This window comes from Eschrichtius robustus, chromosome 2 (assembly GCF_028021215.1).
Source record: "Eschrichtius robustus isolate mEscRob2 chromosome 2, mEscRob2.pri, whole genome shotgun sequence".
Classification (NCBI taxonomy): Eukaryota; Metazoa; Chordata; class Mammalia; order Artiodactyla; family Eschrichtiidae; genus Eschrichtius; species Eschrichtius robustus.
Genome location: NC_090825.1, coordinates 96,404,558 through 96,421,334, shown reverse-complemented (window position 1 = coordinate 96,421,334; position 16,777 = coordinate 96,404,558). Strand labels below are relative to the sequence as shown.

Genomic DNA, 16,777 nt, shown 5'->3' with positions numbered 1-16,777 from the left:
GGGCACCCACTATGTGCCAGTTAACATGTAGGACTTTACTACAAACATTTGATTCACATATTTTATCCCCATTTTATGGATGACAAAAGTGAGACTGAGAGCTTATATAGTTCATGGTCAAACACCTAGTGAGTAGATCATCCATATCCAGACCCAGGTCTGTCTAAAGCCAACACCTGTGTTCTCAGTAATTCTAGGTCGAAAGTCAGGTAAGCAAGGTCTAGCCCCAACTCTTCTCTTGTTACCAATTAGTTTCTGCCTCAAATTTGTAAATTATAAATAAAAAATCAAACAAACAACAAATGTGTAAGGACATAAGTAAAAGGCTGTATAATTCAAATTAGGAAGTGATAAGCCAAAGATAGGGAAAGAAGATAGAAGAGTACATGAGAAAAAAGTATATATAAAGATGAGTGGAGAAATGTGATGAGACTAAGCAGAAATAGAAACAGACAAAAAAGATAACTGAGAAGTAAAAAGGGAAATCAACTCTTAAATATGTGTTTCTTGAAAGTCAAGGAAGCAAAATAAAAGTTCAAGTCTATTGAAGTGAAAAGAGAAAACGGTAAAGGTGGGGAAAAAAACAGAATGGCAAACCAAAAGATTTTATGTTCTAAGAGATATAGGTAAAATTTTAAAATAAGAAATTTTCACCATACACAAAAATAAATTCAAAATGGATTACAGACCTAAATGTAAGGCCAGACACTATAAAACTCTTAGAGGAAAACATAGGCAGAACACTCTGATATAAATCGCGGCAAGATCTTTTTTGACCCACCTCCTAGAGTAATGAAAATAAAAACAAAAATAAACAAATGGGACCTAATTAGACTTAAAAGCTTTTGCACAGTAAAGGAAACCATAAACAAGATGAAAAGACAACCCTCAGAATGGGAGAAAATATTTGCAAATGAAGCAACTGACAAGGGATTAATCTCCAAAATACACAAACAGCACATGCAGCTCAGTATCAAAAAAACAAACAACCCAATCAAAAAATGGGTGGAAGACCAAAATAGACATTTCTCCAAAGAAGACATACAGATGGCCAAGAGGCACATGAAAAGAGGCTCAACATCACTAATTATTAGAGAAATGCAAATCAAAACTATAATGAAGTATCACCTCACACCAGTCAGAATGGCCATCATCAAAAAATCTACAAACAATAAATGCTGGAGAGAGTGTGGAGAAAAGGGAAACCTCTTATACTGTTGGTGGGAATGTAAATTGCTACAGCCACTGTGGAGAACAGTATGGAGGTTCCTTGAAAAACTAAAAATAGAAATACCATATGATCCAGCAATCCCACTCCTGGCCACATACCCAGAGAACACCATAACTCAAAAAGGCACATGCACCCCAATATTCATTGCAGCACTATTTACAACAGCCAGGACATGGAAGCAACCTAAATGTCCATCAACAGAGGAATGGATAAAGAAGGTGTGGTACATATATACAATGGAATATTACTCAGCCATAAGAAGGAACAAAATAATGCCATTTGCAGAGACGTGGATGGACTTAGAAACTGTCATACAGAGTGAAGTAAGTCAGAAAAACAAATATCGTATATTAACACATGTATGTGGAATCTAGAAAAATGGTACAGATGAACCTATTTGCAAAGCAGAAATAGACACACAGACAGAGAACAAACATATGGACACCAAGGGGGGGAAAGGAAGAACGGGATGAACTGGGAGATTGGGATTGACATATATATACTACTATGTATGAAATAGATAACTAATGAGAACCTACAGTATAGCACAAGGAACTCTACTCAATACTCTGACCTAAGTGGGAAGGAAATCCAAAAAGGAGGAGATATTTGTATGTGCATAGCTGATTCACTTTGCTCTACAGCAGAAACTAACACAACACTGTGAAGCAACTCTACTCCAATAATAAATAAATAAATAAATAAATAAGGTATTTTGCCATTTGCAACAACATTGCTGGACTTGGAGGGTATCACACCTAGTGAAATAAGCCAGATATAGAAAGGCAAATACTGTATGTTATCACTTATATATGGAATCTAAAAAATAAAACAAACTAGTGAATATAACAAAAAAGAATTAGACTCACAGATATAGAGAACAAACTAGTTGTTTTCAGTGGGGAGAGGAAGAGGGGAGGGGCAAGATAGGGATGCGGATTAAGAGGTACAAACAACTATGTATAAAATAAATAAGCTACAAGGATATATTGTACATCACAAGGAATATAACAAATACTTTATAATAACTATAAGTGGAGATAAGCAATAAAAGTTTTGAATCACTATGTTGTGTACCTGAAATAAATATAATATTATAAATCAACTATATCTCAATAAAACTTTTTATAAATAAATAAATACATAAATAAATAAGAGGAGGAGGACAAAGAGAAAGGGGAGAGAAAAGTGGCAATCGGAAACATTTGTAGGCAGACGTTAGAGAAATTCCGAATAGATATAAAACGAAATGCAATGAGTATAGTGGGCATTACCTGAGACATAATCAAAAAGAGGAATATATGACAATAATGACTGAATATGGGTATAGAATTTTTTAAATAAAATAAGTTAAATATTGTAAATGGACCTAATATAAGGTACGAAATAGGATAATAGGGCTACTATTTATATATTGAAACTAGGAGGATTTTGATAAGCCAAACATCTGCTGAAGGAATTACTTCCTGACAATACTAAATTGTAAATACAGTTAAACAACATTGAATACATTTCTAAAATTGGTTTATTTTGAGTTGGCCAAATTCAATTTTCTGCACATAATTTAATACGTAAAATTATAAAAAACAATATGAATCTTTACATGCATCTCTTTTATATGCTTTTATATTCTCTGTAATAGTCTTTTCTTCTTTCACTGGCATAACTGATTAGGAAATTGAAAAAAGAAAACAGTTCAAAAACAAAGTATTTATAAGTGCAGTAAGAACAGCTAACAAAGATATATGGATGTTAAGTGCATGAAGTCCATGCAGTCCAGAAATCTGCATAGGTAAACTATAAGCATTTCTACTCTCAAGGTAGGATACCCAGAAGGTCACTCTCTTTCAGGAGAGGCTCAGCTGTTCTGAGAGAGCAAACTTGCTGGGGTGGCATAGCCTGTCAAAGTAAGTGTTGGTAGCTCCTTCCTTCTGGAGAAGGTGCTAAGGTTTAATTTCAGATCTATGACTTTTTTCTTTCTTTGATCTACTATTAAATATCTATGGAGAGATAAAGAGGAAAAATTACCTTTAAATGCCACTAGTATAGTTAAAACTATTTTTGTGTCTCAGTTAGAAACCTGAAAATGAGACCAAAAAAATGGAACATAAAAGGTACATGCTCTAAAATTGTCTGAGTTCTAATATCACAAATCACCACATAGGCTCAGTCAACTTTCACAGTTTGAATATTTTTCAGGAATATTAATATTTTCCATTAATACATGCTCTCTCCAAGTCAGGCACTGTGCTAAGTAGTTCTCCAAAACTATTACATACATTTTATTACCATCATTTTATTTTAAAAAATATCAAATAGGTCTCAGAGAAATCGAGTAACTTGCCCAAGTCTACCCAAATACCAAATTTCATAGCTAGGAATAAATCTAGATATTCATAACTATAACTTTGTTATTCAATTTCCTGAGTCAGACTGTTGGGATGTGGGACCCATAATTTTAAGGATATTCTGATGCACAACTAGCACAAGTAATCACTACCTTATACCTACAGTGTACAAAGACATACTTGCAAAAGCCTTGGAAATTTGAATCATCACCAAAATAACTGTATCTAAAAAACCAAAAATGAAACAAGCCAAAAGTCCACCTCATTATTTGGGCCCTGAACTCAAATCAAGATTTCTCTAAACATTGAGAATGAACCTAATTATATATTTCAGTTAATTTAGGCATATATGTCTAGTCAAGCTCAGTCTGATGTAGACAAGACTCTAGGGAACAGTTAGATAGCAGCCCCTTCTCCCTTTTGAGATGTCTGTATTTCTCACCTCTCATTTATTCATTTAAATGCCTATGTCTCCAAGGCAGAACCACTAAAGCAATAAAAGAGCACAACTGAAAATGCACTGAAATCAGAATGTGTTATAAATATAAAAAAACAAATAAATATAAGGAGGAAGACATGTTATAAGAGTAGAGAGAAGACCCATATTAATTGCAGAGTTATCTTAAAAAGGATCTCTAAAGGTAGAACTTTCCATCTCCACCCACATTTTCATTCTTTTGATTTTGTCCACATGTATGGCATAGATGTTTTTCAAGAGCATTTTTAAGCATGTCCCCTATTTTGGACAGTAATTCAGAATGGAGCAACAGTTTAACATGTGAAGAATTTTGCCTTATCAAAAAAAATCAGAAAAGTGATAGAAATAAAATTGTAGCAAATAATAAAACAGAGAAGATAAATGTGAATTAGAGAAGCAGGAACACATCTGACTATATAATGAAAGAGAAATCAACTAAACTATCGTGAAAATATGGAATTAAAGAGCTAAAAGAAAATGGCATTTCCGCATTACTAAAAAAGAAGTGGTTGAGCACTTTTACTCAGGAGATTTATTAACTTATACCAAAATTAGTCAAATAATAACAAAAGTAACAATCAGTTATGCAGTGAGGCACTGTGTTAGACATCTACATTCATTTAATTTTTGTAACAATTTTCTAAAATAGGTATAATTCACATTTTACTGAGGAAAAAAACTAAGACTCAGAGAAGTTAAGTAATTTGTCTGAAACTGCCTGTCAAAGGTAGCAGAACCAAGACCAGATCAGGCATGAAGGGATAGAACCTTATAAAATGGACAAAACACTTCTCTGATAAGACCCATAAAGTAGTTATCAGAAGAAAGGTAGTGGGTGGGCTGACATATTTTATTCAGTATTCAATAGCACATGCCCAATATCCACTTTGGCTTAGGCTTTCACTAGAAATGGCCCCTTTCAGGTCATTAATGTTGATCTAGAATAGGATGAGTGAGACACATGGATAAATCAGAGGATCTCTGTTATCCAATCATTCAACAGGAGCTAAAAAATGTTTTAAATAATACATAATTTGACAGAGCAAACTAAACCAGAACTGAAAAAAAGAATTGAAAAAAAAAGTCACAATTGATATAATAGAATTCAGAAAACCATTAGAAAAATCATTTTAGAATTTAAGACTAAACTATGAAAAACACATATGCATATAAGCACGACAGATAATGACTAAAAAGAACAGAAGGTAAAAAGAAACTTTTTTAAAGATCAAAGAGAAATGAAAAGAATACATAAAAAATATGAGAAAAAGTAACAGATGTAGGAAATAGACTAAATGATCCAAAACACCAACATTATGTGATTCCCTGAAAAAGAAATCTAAATCAGAGAACTAAAATACTGAAAGTTATAATGCAAGAAAACTGAGATTAAAATTTAAAAAAGACTTGAAACTACAAATTGAAGGAATACCATGCAAACATAGACAAATAGACCCATAATTGCCAATAGTGAGATGTATTCTGGTAAAACTACTGGCATTAAAACAAAAAGTCCTCTGGACATCCAGCAAAAACATGAAAACACGTACAAGGGAAAGAAAATTAGGTTGTCAGACTTCTCAATAACAGTACTTCAGCTCAGAAGATAAGAGAATAATATACCTGATACCTAAGGAAAGGAAAGGAAAGGAAAGGAAAGGAAAGGAAAGGAAAGGAAAGGAAAGGAAAGGTGAGCCTAAGAGTCAATCCAGCCAAACTAACTTTCAACTAGAAATTCTTCAGACTAACTGTTATGACAACCAACTACTTAGGACATTCTGCTCTTGTTAGCACTTTATAAAGAATTTACTAGAGAATGGACTTTAGAAAACAAAATGAATGGAGAAACAACAAAAGGCCTGGTGGTGAACATTCAATATATATTTACCTGTAGGACTGTAAAAACATATGGTTTTAAGTGATGGATTACAGCATGTAGAAACTATATGTTCTGACAATGTAGATATAGTAATTTATCAAAAAGGGGGAAAAGTGAAAAGAATACATAAAAATTATCTCACAAGGGAATGGCTCACTTGATTATGGAAGTGCCACTATCTTGCCATCTATGAGCTAGAGACCCAGGAAAGCCAGTGGTGTAATTCAGTCTGAGTCTAAGGGCCTGAGAATTTGGTGGGGTGGTGGCAGGGGAAATGACGATGTCAATGCCAGTCCAAGGGAGGGCAGGAGACGAAATATCCCAGCTCCAGCAGTGAGAAAGGGGCGGGGGGGGAAAGGGAAATGCACCTCCCTCTGCCTTTTGTTCTATTCAAGGCCTTCAGAGGATTGGATGATATGCCCACACACATTGGGCAGGGTAATCTACTGAGTCCACTGATTTAAATGTTAATCTCCTCCAGAGCCCTCACAGACACACTCAGAAGTAATGTTTAATCTGGGCATCCCTTAGACAGTCAACTTGACACATATAATTAACCATCACAGAAGCTCTCAGTAATATCTTTGTAATTTTAAATAAATCTAAAACTATTATAAAATTAAAATTTTTTTTAAAGAATTCAGAAACATATCAGCCAATCAAAATGTATGGATTTTAATTTGATTCTGATAATTTAAAAACTCTGACATTTATGAGGTAATTAGAATTGTCAACACTGGCTATTTAAAGTTATTAAGTACTATCTATAAATTTTTGGATAATAGTTTGTTTTCTTAAAAAAGAATACTTTTGCAATAGCAACGCAAACTAAAATATCTATGGATGAGATAATTTAATCCCCCCTGCTGTGGATTAAGAGTGGATTAGAGGAAGTAAGTAAATTTATGGATGGAGCCAAACTTGCCGGAGTTGAAGGTTGCTTGCAGTGGGTTATGGGTGTATGGGTCTCCCTGTATTTTTCTGTCTGCTTTGTATATGGTAGACATTTACCTAATGAAATTTTAAGAAAAAAAAAAACTCTCATAAGGAAATATACACAACTTAACTATGGTAGTGAGGGATTAAGAGTAAACAAAATTAGGGAGAGGGGCAAGATGGCGGAAGAGTAAGACGCGGAGATCACCTTCCTTCCCACAGATACAGTAGAAATACATCTACACGTGGAACTGCTCCTACAGAACACCCACTGAACACTGGCAGAAGATGTCAGACCTCCCAAAAGGCAAGAGACTCCCCACGTGCTTGGGTAGGGCAAAAGAAAAAAGAAATAACAGAGACAAAAGAATAGGGACGGGACCTGCACCAGTGGGAGGGAGCTGTGAAGGAGGAAAGGTTTCCACACACTAGGAAGCCCCTTCGTGGGCAGAGACTGCGGGTGGCAGAGGGGGGAAGCTTTGGAGCCGCGGAGGAGAGCACAGCCACAGGGGTGCGGAGGGCAAAGCGGAGAGATTCCCGCATGGAGGATCGGTGCTGAGTGGCACTCACCAGCCCGAGAGGCTCGTCTGCTCAGCCACCGGGGCGGGCGGGGGCTGGGAGCTGAGGCTCGGGCTTCGGTGCTAGCCGAGAGGGAGTCCGGGAAAAAGTCTGCAGCTGCCGAAGAGCCAAGAGACTTTTTCTTACCTCTTTGTTTCGCGGCGCGCAAGGAGAGGGGATTCAGAGCGCCGCCTAAACGAACTCCAGAGACGGGCGCGAGCCGCGGCTATCAGCGTGGACCCCAGAGGTGGGCGCGAGCCGCGGCTATCAGCACAGATCCCACAGCAACAGGGGCGCAGAGGGAAAAACGGAGAGATTCCCACACAGAGGCTCGGCGCCGAGCAGCGCTCACCAGCCCGAGAGGCTTGTCTGCTCACCCACCGGGGCAGGCGGGGGCTGGGAGCTGAGGCTCAGGCTTCGGTACTAGCCGGGAGGGAGTCCGGGAAAAAGTCTGCAGCTGCCGAAGAGGCAAGAGACTTTTCCTTGCCTCTTTGTTTCGTGGCGCGCAAGGAGAGGGGATTCAGAGCGCCACCTAAACGAGCTCCAGAGACGGGCGTGAGCCACGGCGATCAGCGCGGGCCCCAGAGACGGGCGCGAGCCGCAGCTATCAGCGCAGACCCCAGAGGCGGGCACGAGCCGCGGCTAACAGCGCGGACCCCAGAGACGGGCGCGAGCCGCGGTTATCAGCGCGGACCCCAGAGACGGGCAGGAGACGCTAAGGCTGCTGCTGCCGCCACCAACAAGCCTGTGTGCGAGCACAGGTCACTCTCCACACTGCCCCTCCCGGGAGCCTGTGCAGCTCGCCACTGCCAGGGTCCCGTGATCCAGGGACAACTTTGCCTCAGGCTGCTGCAACGTCAGGCGGCCTCTGCCGCTGCAGGCCCGCCCCGCCTCCTCCGTACCGCTCCCTCCCCCCCGGCCTGAGTGAGCCAGAGCCCCTGAAGCAGCTGCTCCTTTAACCCCGTCCTGTCTGGGTGGGGAACAGACGCCCTCAGGCGACCTACACGCAGAGGCAGGTCCAAATCCAAAGCTGAACTCCGGGAGCTGTACGAACAAAGAAGAGAAAGGGAAGTCTCTCCCAGCAGCCTCAGAAGCAGCGGATTAAAGCTCCACAAACAACTTGATGTGCCTGCATCTGTCGAATACCTGAATAGACAACGAATCATCCCAAATTCAAGAGGTGGACTTTGGGAGCAGGATATATTAATTTTTCCCCTTTTCCTTTTTTTGTGAGTGTATATGTGTATGCTTCTGGGTGAGATTTTGTCTGTATAGCTTTGCTTTCACCATTAGTCCTAGGATTAGGTACGTCCGTGTTTTTTTTTTTTTTTTTTAACTCAAAAAAAATTTTTTTCCTAATAAATGTTTTCTTAAAAATTTTTTCCTTATTTTCTATTTTTAGAAATTAAAAAAAATTTTAATAAGTTTTTTCATATTTTTTATTTTAAAAAATTAACATTTTTTTCTTAATATTTTGTTCTTATTTTTTACTACAAAAAATTAATAAATCTATTTTTAAAAATTAAAAAAAAATTTTTTTTCTGAATACATTTATTCTTAATAATTTCTTTTCTTATTTTTTTATTATAATAGCTTTATTTTATTTTATTTTATCCTCTTTCTTTCTTTCTTTCTTTCTTTCTATTTTTTTCTCCCTTTTATTCTGAGCCATGTGGACGAAAGGCTCTTGGTGCTCCAGCCAGGCATCAGGGCTGTGCCTCTGAGGTGGAAGAGCCAACTTCAGGACACTGGTCCACAAGAGACCTCCCAGCTCCACATAACACCAAACGGCGAAAATCTCTCAGAGATCTCCATCTCAACATCAAGACCCAGCTTCACTCAACGACCAGCAAGCTACAGTGCTGGACACCCTATGCCAAACAACTAGCAAGACAGGAATACAGCCCCATCCATTAGCAGAGAGGCTGCCTAAAATCATAATAAGGCCACAGACACCCCAAAACACACCACCAGACGTGGACGCGCCCACCAGAAAGACAAGATCCAACCTCATCCACCAGAACACAGGCACTAGTCCCCTCCACCAGGAAGCCTACACAACCCACTGAACCAACCTTAGCCACTGGGGACAGATACCAAAAACAACGGGAACTACGAACCTGCAGCCTGTGAAAAGGAGACCCAAAACACAGTAAGATAAGCAAAATGAGAAGACAAAAAACCACACAGCAGGTGAAGGAGCAGGGTCAAAACACACCAGACCTAACAAATGAAGAGGAAATAGGCAGTCTACCTGAAAAAGAATTCAGGATAATGATAGTAAAGATGATCCAAAATCTTGGAGATAGAAAAGACAAAATGCAAGAACCATTTAACAAGCATGTAGAAGAACTAAAGAGGAACCAAGCAACGATGAAAAACACAATAAATGAAATTAAAAATACTCTAGACGGGATCAATAGCAGAATAACTGAGGCAGAAGAACGGATAAGTGACCTGGAAGATAAAATAGTGGAAATAACTACTGCAGAGCAGAATAAAGAAAAAAGAATGAAAAGAACTGAGGACAGTCTCAGAGACCTCTGGGACAACATTAAACACACCAACATTCGAATTATAGGGGTCCCAGAAGAAGAAGAGAAAAAGAAAGGGACTGAGAAAATATTTGAAGAGATTATAGTTGAAAACTTCCCTAATATGGGAAAGGAAAGAGTTAATCAAGTCCTGGAAGCACAGAGAGTCCCATACAGGATAAATCCAAGGAGAAACACGCCAAGACACATATTAATCAAACTATCAAAAATTAAATATAAAGAAAACATATTAAAAGCAGCAATCGGAAAACAACAAATAACACACAAGGGAATCCCCATAAGGTTAACAGCTGATCTTTCAGCAGAAACTCTGCAAGCCAGAAGGGAGTGGCAGGATATACTTAAAGTCATGAAGGAGAAAAACCTACAACCAAGGTTACTCTACCCAGCAAGGATCTCATTCAGATGTGATGGAGAAATTAAAACCTTTACAGACAAGCAAAAGATGAGAGAGTTCAGCACCACCAAACCAGCTTTACAACAAATGCTAAAGGAACTTCTCTAGGCAAGAAACACAAGAGAAGGGAAACACCTACAATAACAAACATAAACTATTTAAGAAAATGGGAATAGGAACATACATATCGATAATTACCTTAAATGTAAATGGATTAAATGCTCCCACCAAAACACACAGACTGGCTGAATGGATACAAAAACAAGACCCATATATATGCTGTCTACAAGAGACCCACTTCAGACCTAGAGACACATACAGACTGAAAGTGAGGGGATGGAAAAAGATATTCCATGCAAATGGAAATCAAAAGAAAGCTGGAATAGCAATTCTCATATCAGACAAAACAGACTTTAAAATAAAGACTATTACAAGAGACAAAGAAGGACACTATATAATGATCAAGGGATCGATCCAAGAGGAAGGTATAACAATTGTAAATATTTATGCACCCAACATAGGAGCACCTCAATACATAAGGCAAATACTAACAGCCATAAAAGGGGAAATCGACAGTAACACAATCATAGTAGGAGACTTTAACAGCCCACTTTCACCAATGGACAGATCATCCAAAATGAAAATAAATAAGGAAACACAAGCTTTAAATGATACATTAAACAAGATGGACTTAATTGATATTTATAGGACATTCCATCCAAATACAACAGAATACACATTTTTCTCAAGTGCTCATGGAACATTCTCCAGGATAGATCATATCTTGGGTCACAAATCAAGCCTTTGTAAATTTAAGAAAATTGAAATCGTATCAAGTATCTTTTCCGACCACAACGCTATGAGACTAGATATCAATTACAGGAAAAGGTCTGTAAAAAATACAAACACATGGAGGCTACACAATACACTACTTAATAACGAAGTGATCACTGAAGAAATCAAAGGGGAAATCAAAAAATACCTAGAAACAAATGACAATGGAGACAGGACGACCCAAAACCTATGGGATGCAGCAAAAGCAGTGCTAAGAGGGAAGTTTATAGCAATACAAGCCTACATCAAGAAACAGGAAACATCTCGAATAAACAACCTAACCTTGCACCTAAAGCAATTAGAGAAAGAAGAGCAAAGAAACCCCAAAGCTAGCAGAAGGAAAGAAATCATAAAGATCAGGTCAGAAATAAATGACAAAGAAATGAAGGAAACAATAGCAAAAATCAATGAAACTAAAAGCTGGTTCTTCGAGAAGATAAACAAAATTGATAGACCATTAGCCAGACTCATCAAGAGAAAAAGGGAGAAGACTCAAATCAATAGAATTAGAAATGAAAAAGGAGAAGTAACCACTGACACTGCAGAAATACAAACGATCATGAGAGATTACTACAAGCAACTCTATGCCAATAAAATGGACAACCTGGAAGAAATGGACAGATTCTTAGAAATGCACAACCTACCGAGACTGAACCAGGAAGAAATAGAAAATATGAACAGACCAATCACAAGCACTGAAATTGAAACTGTGATTAAAAATCTTCCAACAAACAAAAGCCCAGGACCAGATGGCTTCACAGGCGAATTCTATCAAACATTTAGAGAAGAGCTAACACCTCTCCTTCTCAAACTCTTCCAAAATATTGCAGAGGGAGGAACACTCCCCAACTCATTCTGCGAGGCCAGCATCACCCTGATACCAAAACCAGACAAAGATGTCACAAAGAAAGAAAACTACAGGCCAATATCACTGATGAACATAGATGCAAAAATCCTCAACAAAATACTAGCAAACAGAATCCAACAGCACATTAAAAGGATTATACACCATGAATAAGAAGGGTTTATTCCAGGAATGCAAGGATTCTTCAATATATGCAAATCGTTCAACATGATACATCATATTAACAAATTGAAGGAGAAAAACCATATGATCATCTCAGTAGATGCAGAGAAAGCTTTCGACAAAATTCAACACCGATTTATGATAAAAGCCCTGCAGAAAGTAGGCATAGAGGGAACTTTCCTCAACATAATAAAGGCCATATATGACAAACCCACCGCCAACATTGTCCTCAATGGTGAAAAACTGAAGCCATTTCCACTAAGATCAGGAACAAGACAAGGTTGCCCACTCTCACCACTATTATTCAACATAGTTTTGGAAGTGTTAGCCACAGCAATCAGAGAAGACAAAGAAATAAAAGGAATCCAAATCGGAAAAGAAGAAGCAAAGCTGTCACTGTTTGCAGATGACATAATACTATACATAGAGAATCCTAAAACTGGCACCAGAAAACTACTAGAGCTAATCAATGAATCTGGTAAAGTAGCAGGATACAAAATTAATGCACAGAAATCTCTTGCATTCCTATATGCTAATGATGAAAAATCTGAAAGTGAAATTAAGAGAACACTCCCGTTTACCACTGCAACAAAAAGAATAAAATATCTAGGAATAAACCTACCTAAGGAGACAAAAGACCTGTATGCAGAAAATTATAGGACACTGATGAAAGAAATTAAAGATGATACAAATAGATGGAGAGATATACCATGTTCTTGGATTGGAAGAATCAACATTGTGAAAATGACTCTACTACCCAAAGCAATCTACAGATTCAATGCAATCCCTATCAAACTACCACTGGCATTTTTCACAGAACTAGAACAAAAAATTTCACAATTTGTATGGAGACACAAAAGACCCCGAATAGCCAAAGCAATCTTGAGAACGAAAAATGGAGCTGGAGGAATGAGGCTCCCTGACTTCAGACTATATTACAAAGCTACAGTAATCAAGACAGTTTGGTACTGGCACAAAAACAGAAATATAGATCAATGGAACAGGATAGAAAGCCCAGAGATAAACCCACGCACATACGGTCACCTTATCTTTGATAAAGGAGGCAAGCATATACAGTGGAGAAAAGACAGCCTCTTTAATAAGTGGTGCTGGGAAAATTGGACAGGTACATGTAAAAATATGAAATTAGAACACTCCCTGACACCATGCACAAAAATAAACTCAAAATGGATTAAAGACCTAAGTGTAAGGCCAGACACTATAAAACGCTTAGAGGAAAACATAGGCAGAACACTCTATGACATAAATCACAGCAAGATCCTTTTTGACCCAGCTCCTAGGGAAATGGAAATAAGAACACAAATAAACAAATGGGACCTAATGAAACTTAAAAGCTTTTTCACAGCAAAGGAAACCATAAACAAGACCAAAAGACAACCCTCAGAATGGGAGAAAATATTTGCAAATGAAGCAACTGACAAAGGATTAATCTCCAAGATTTACAAGCAGCTCATGCAGCTCAATAACAAAAAAACAAACAACCCAATCCAAAAATGGGCAGAAGACTTAAACAGACATTTCTCCGAAGAAGATATACAGATGGCCAACAGACACATGAAAGAATGCTCAACATCATTAATCATTAGAGAAATGCAAATCAAAACTACAATGAGGTATCATCTCACACCGGTCAGAATGGCCATCATCAAAAAATCTACAAACAATAAATGCTGGAGGGGGTGTGGAGAAAAGGGAACCCTCTTCCACTGTTGGTAGGAATGTAAATTGATTCAGCCACTATGGAGAACAGTATGGAGGTTCCTTAAAAAACTACAAATAGAACTACCATATGACCCAGCAATCCCACTACTGGGCATATACCCTGAGAAAACCATAATTCAAAAAGAGACATGTACCAAAATGTTCATCGCAGCTCTATTTACAATAGCCAGGACATGGAAGCAACCTAAGTGTCCATCATCGGATGAATGGATAAAGATGATGTGACACATATATACAATGGAATATTACTCAGCCATAAAAAGAAATGAAATGGAGGTATTTGTAATGAGGTGGATGGAGTTAGAGTCTGTCATACAGAGTGAAGTAAGTCAGAAGGAGAAAAACAAATACAGTATGCTAACACACATATATGGAATCGAAGGAAAAAAAAAAAAAAGGCCATGAAGAACCTAGTGGCAAGATGGGAATAAAGACAGAGACCTTATAAAGAATGGACTTGAGGATATGGGGAGGGGGAGGGGTGAGATGTGACAGGATGAGAGAGTGTCATGGACATATATACACTACCAAATGTAAAATAGATAGCTAGTGGGAAGCAGCCGCATAGCACAGGGAGATCAGCACGGTGCTTTGTGACCGCCTGGGGGGGTGGGATGGGGAGGGTGGGAGGGAGGGAGATGCGGGAGGGAGGAGATATGGGAACGCGTGTATATCTGTAGCTGATTCACCTTGTTATAAAGCAGAAACTAACACACCATTGTGAAGCCATTATACTTCAATAAAGATGTTTAAAAAAAAAAAAAGAGTAAACAAAATTAAAAACAAACCAAATTTCTCTCAAAGTTAATAAAGAGCAGTTTAGCAAAAACACTTCAAAATTACATAAACTTGAATTCTTTAAATACAATAGTTTCATTATCCTTAATAACAACAAAATACCCTTCATTAACAGACCATCTGGGTCCTGACCTTGCCACCATACCTTTCATTCCTATCTGCACAGTTACCAAGATAAAGGGTAGCAATGCATGCAGATAAAAAAGAAAAATGCTGCCCCTGAGCTAATACTGAATTAAACTAGTAGATGGCAAGCAGCAGGGAGATGCACAGCTGGAATGTCAAGTAAGACAGCACAGGGGTTACATGTGAGTGAGGCCAATCATGGGATGTTAGGTACAGAATCTCTGCCTCTTCAAAAGCATTGTAAATAATTAATAATGGGTTGCCTTTTTTTTTTTTAAGAATAAAACTGGTAGTACAGATGAAAGTCTAAATTAGTACTAAAAGTAAATTTTATCTTATATCTTTTCCTAACCAGCAAAGCCAGTCTTTAAAGATAGATATTTATACGTATAAGGTATCTATGAAACTACAGAGGAATGCACCACACACACACACACATTATTTTGCATTAAAAATCAACAAGAAGATGACATATCAAATGTAAACCTCATACTTAAATAAATGCAATGAAAATTTGGGAGAATTTAAATAGAGCCTTTATGAGACAGTAAAGAGGGCTCTCAAGTGTAACTGAAACTCAAATTGTATAATGAAAGAGGTTTAAAACTTTTCTGGCTTCATGCTTTTTACACATCATTAATATCTACCACTTCAAGTCACTTCAAATTAGGCAACCCAGCAGTTAAGTTCATAGTTTCCTTGCTTCAAGAAAAGAATAAAAATGTGAGAAAAAAAAAGATTAAAAATACAGCATTTTAGTGCTGAAATATGGGAATGTGGGGCAAGAAACATAAGGGAAAATAGAAAGATACTGAACTAAGCACTCCTGGGGATGGAAGCTCTTCTGTGTCCCCCGTTTCTTGTTTGTAGGGAATAGGCTCCAGCCTCCATGACCTTCCCTGAGTTCCAAAGGTCAGGTTCAAACAGTTGCTAGTTGGGAAGGGAGGGGATGCAGAGAAAGGGAGGGGCAGTCAAGAAACAACAGTGCAGGCTTTGGACAGATCCTGGTTCCCCCTCACGGGGTGCACAAAACGGTATCTTTGGGCTTCCCTGGTGGTGCAGTGGTTTGAGAGTCTGCCTGCCAATGTAGGGGACACGGGTTCGAGCCCTGGTCTGGGAAGATCCCACGTGCCGCGGAGCAGCTGGGCCCATGAGCCACAGTTACTGAGCCTGCGCGTCTGGAGCCTGTGCTCCGCAACGGGAGAGGCCGCGATAGTGAGAGGCCCGCGCACCGCGATGAAGAGTGGCCCTCCGCTTGCCACAACTGGGGAGAAAGCCCTCGTGCAGAAACGAAGACCCAACACAGCCATAAATAAATAAATGAATAAATTTTTTTAAAAAATGTAAATGTACAAAACAGTATCTTTGAGCTCTTCTGGAGAACTAAAACCCCCAACAAAGGGAAGATGTTAACTACTTGATGAAGCATTCTTCATTCCAGAGAGAAGACCACAGTTTGATAAGCTCAGAAGCTCATCAGACCACCTGAGGCCAGATTAAAAGATGCAGGCCCTGCACACACACTGATCCTTATGAGTAACCCCACCCTTCAACCGTTGCTATAAAACCCACCAGGGACTTCCCTGGTGCTCCAGTGGTTAAGACTCTGCACTGCCAATGCAGCGGGCACAGGTTCAATCCCTGGTCGGGGAGTTAAGATCCCACATGCCATATGGTGTGGCCAATAAATAAATAAATTAATTAAATTAACGTTTTAAAACAAAAAACTCCTCACCAACACCTCCCCTGCCCAGGTTGGGACACACAGTTTTTCAGGTCATGAGCCCACTTTGCCTGGCAAAGCAATAAGCTATTCTTTTCTACTTCACCCAAGACTCTGTCTCTGAGATTCGACTCAGCACCAGTG

At 38.6% G+C, this 16,777-nt stretch overlaps 1 non-coding gene across 1 annotated transcript; it reads left to right on the top strand.

Moving 5' to 3' along the window:
- Positions 1-16,490: 16,490 nt before the first annotated feature.
- Positions 16,491-16,563, top strand: TRNAG-GCC (transfer RNA glycine (anticodon GCC)). Its single transcript has one exon. It is a non-coding gene; the product is annotated as a tRNA-Gly (tRNA).
- Positions 16,564-16,777: the final 214 nt, after the last annotated feature.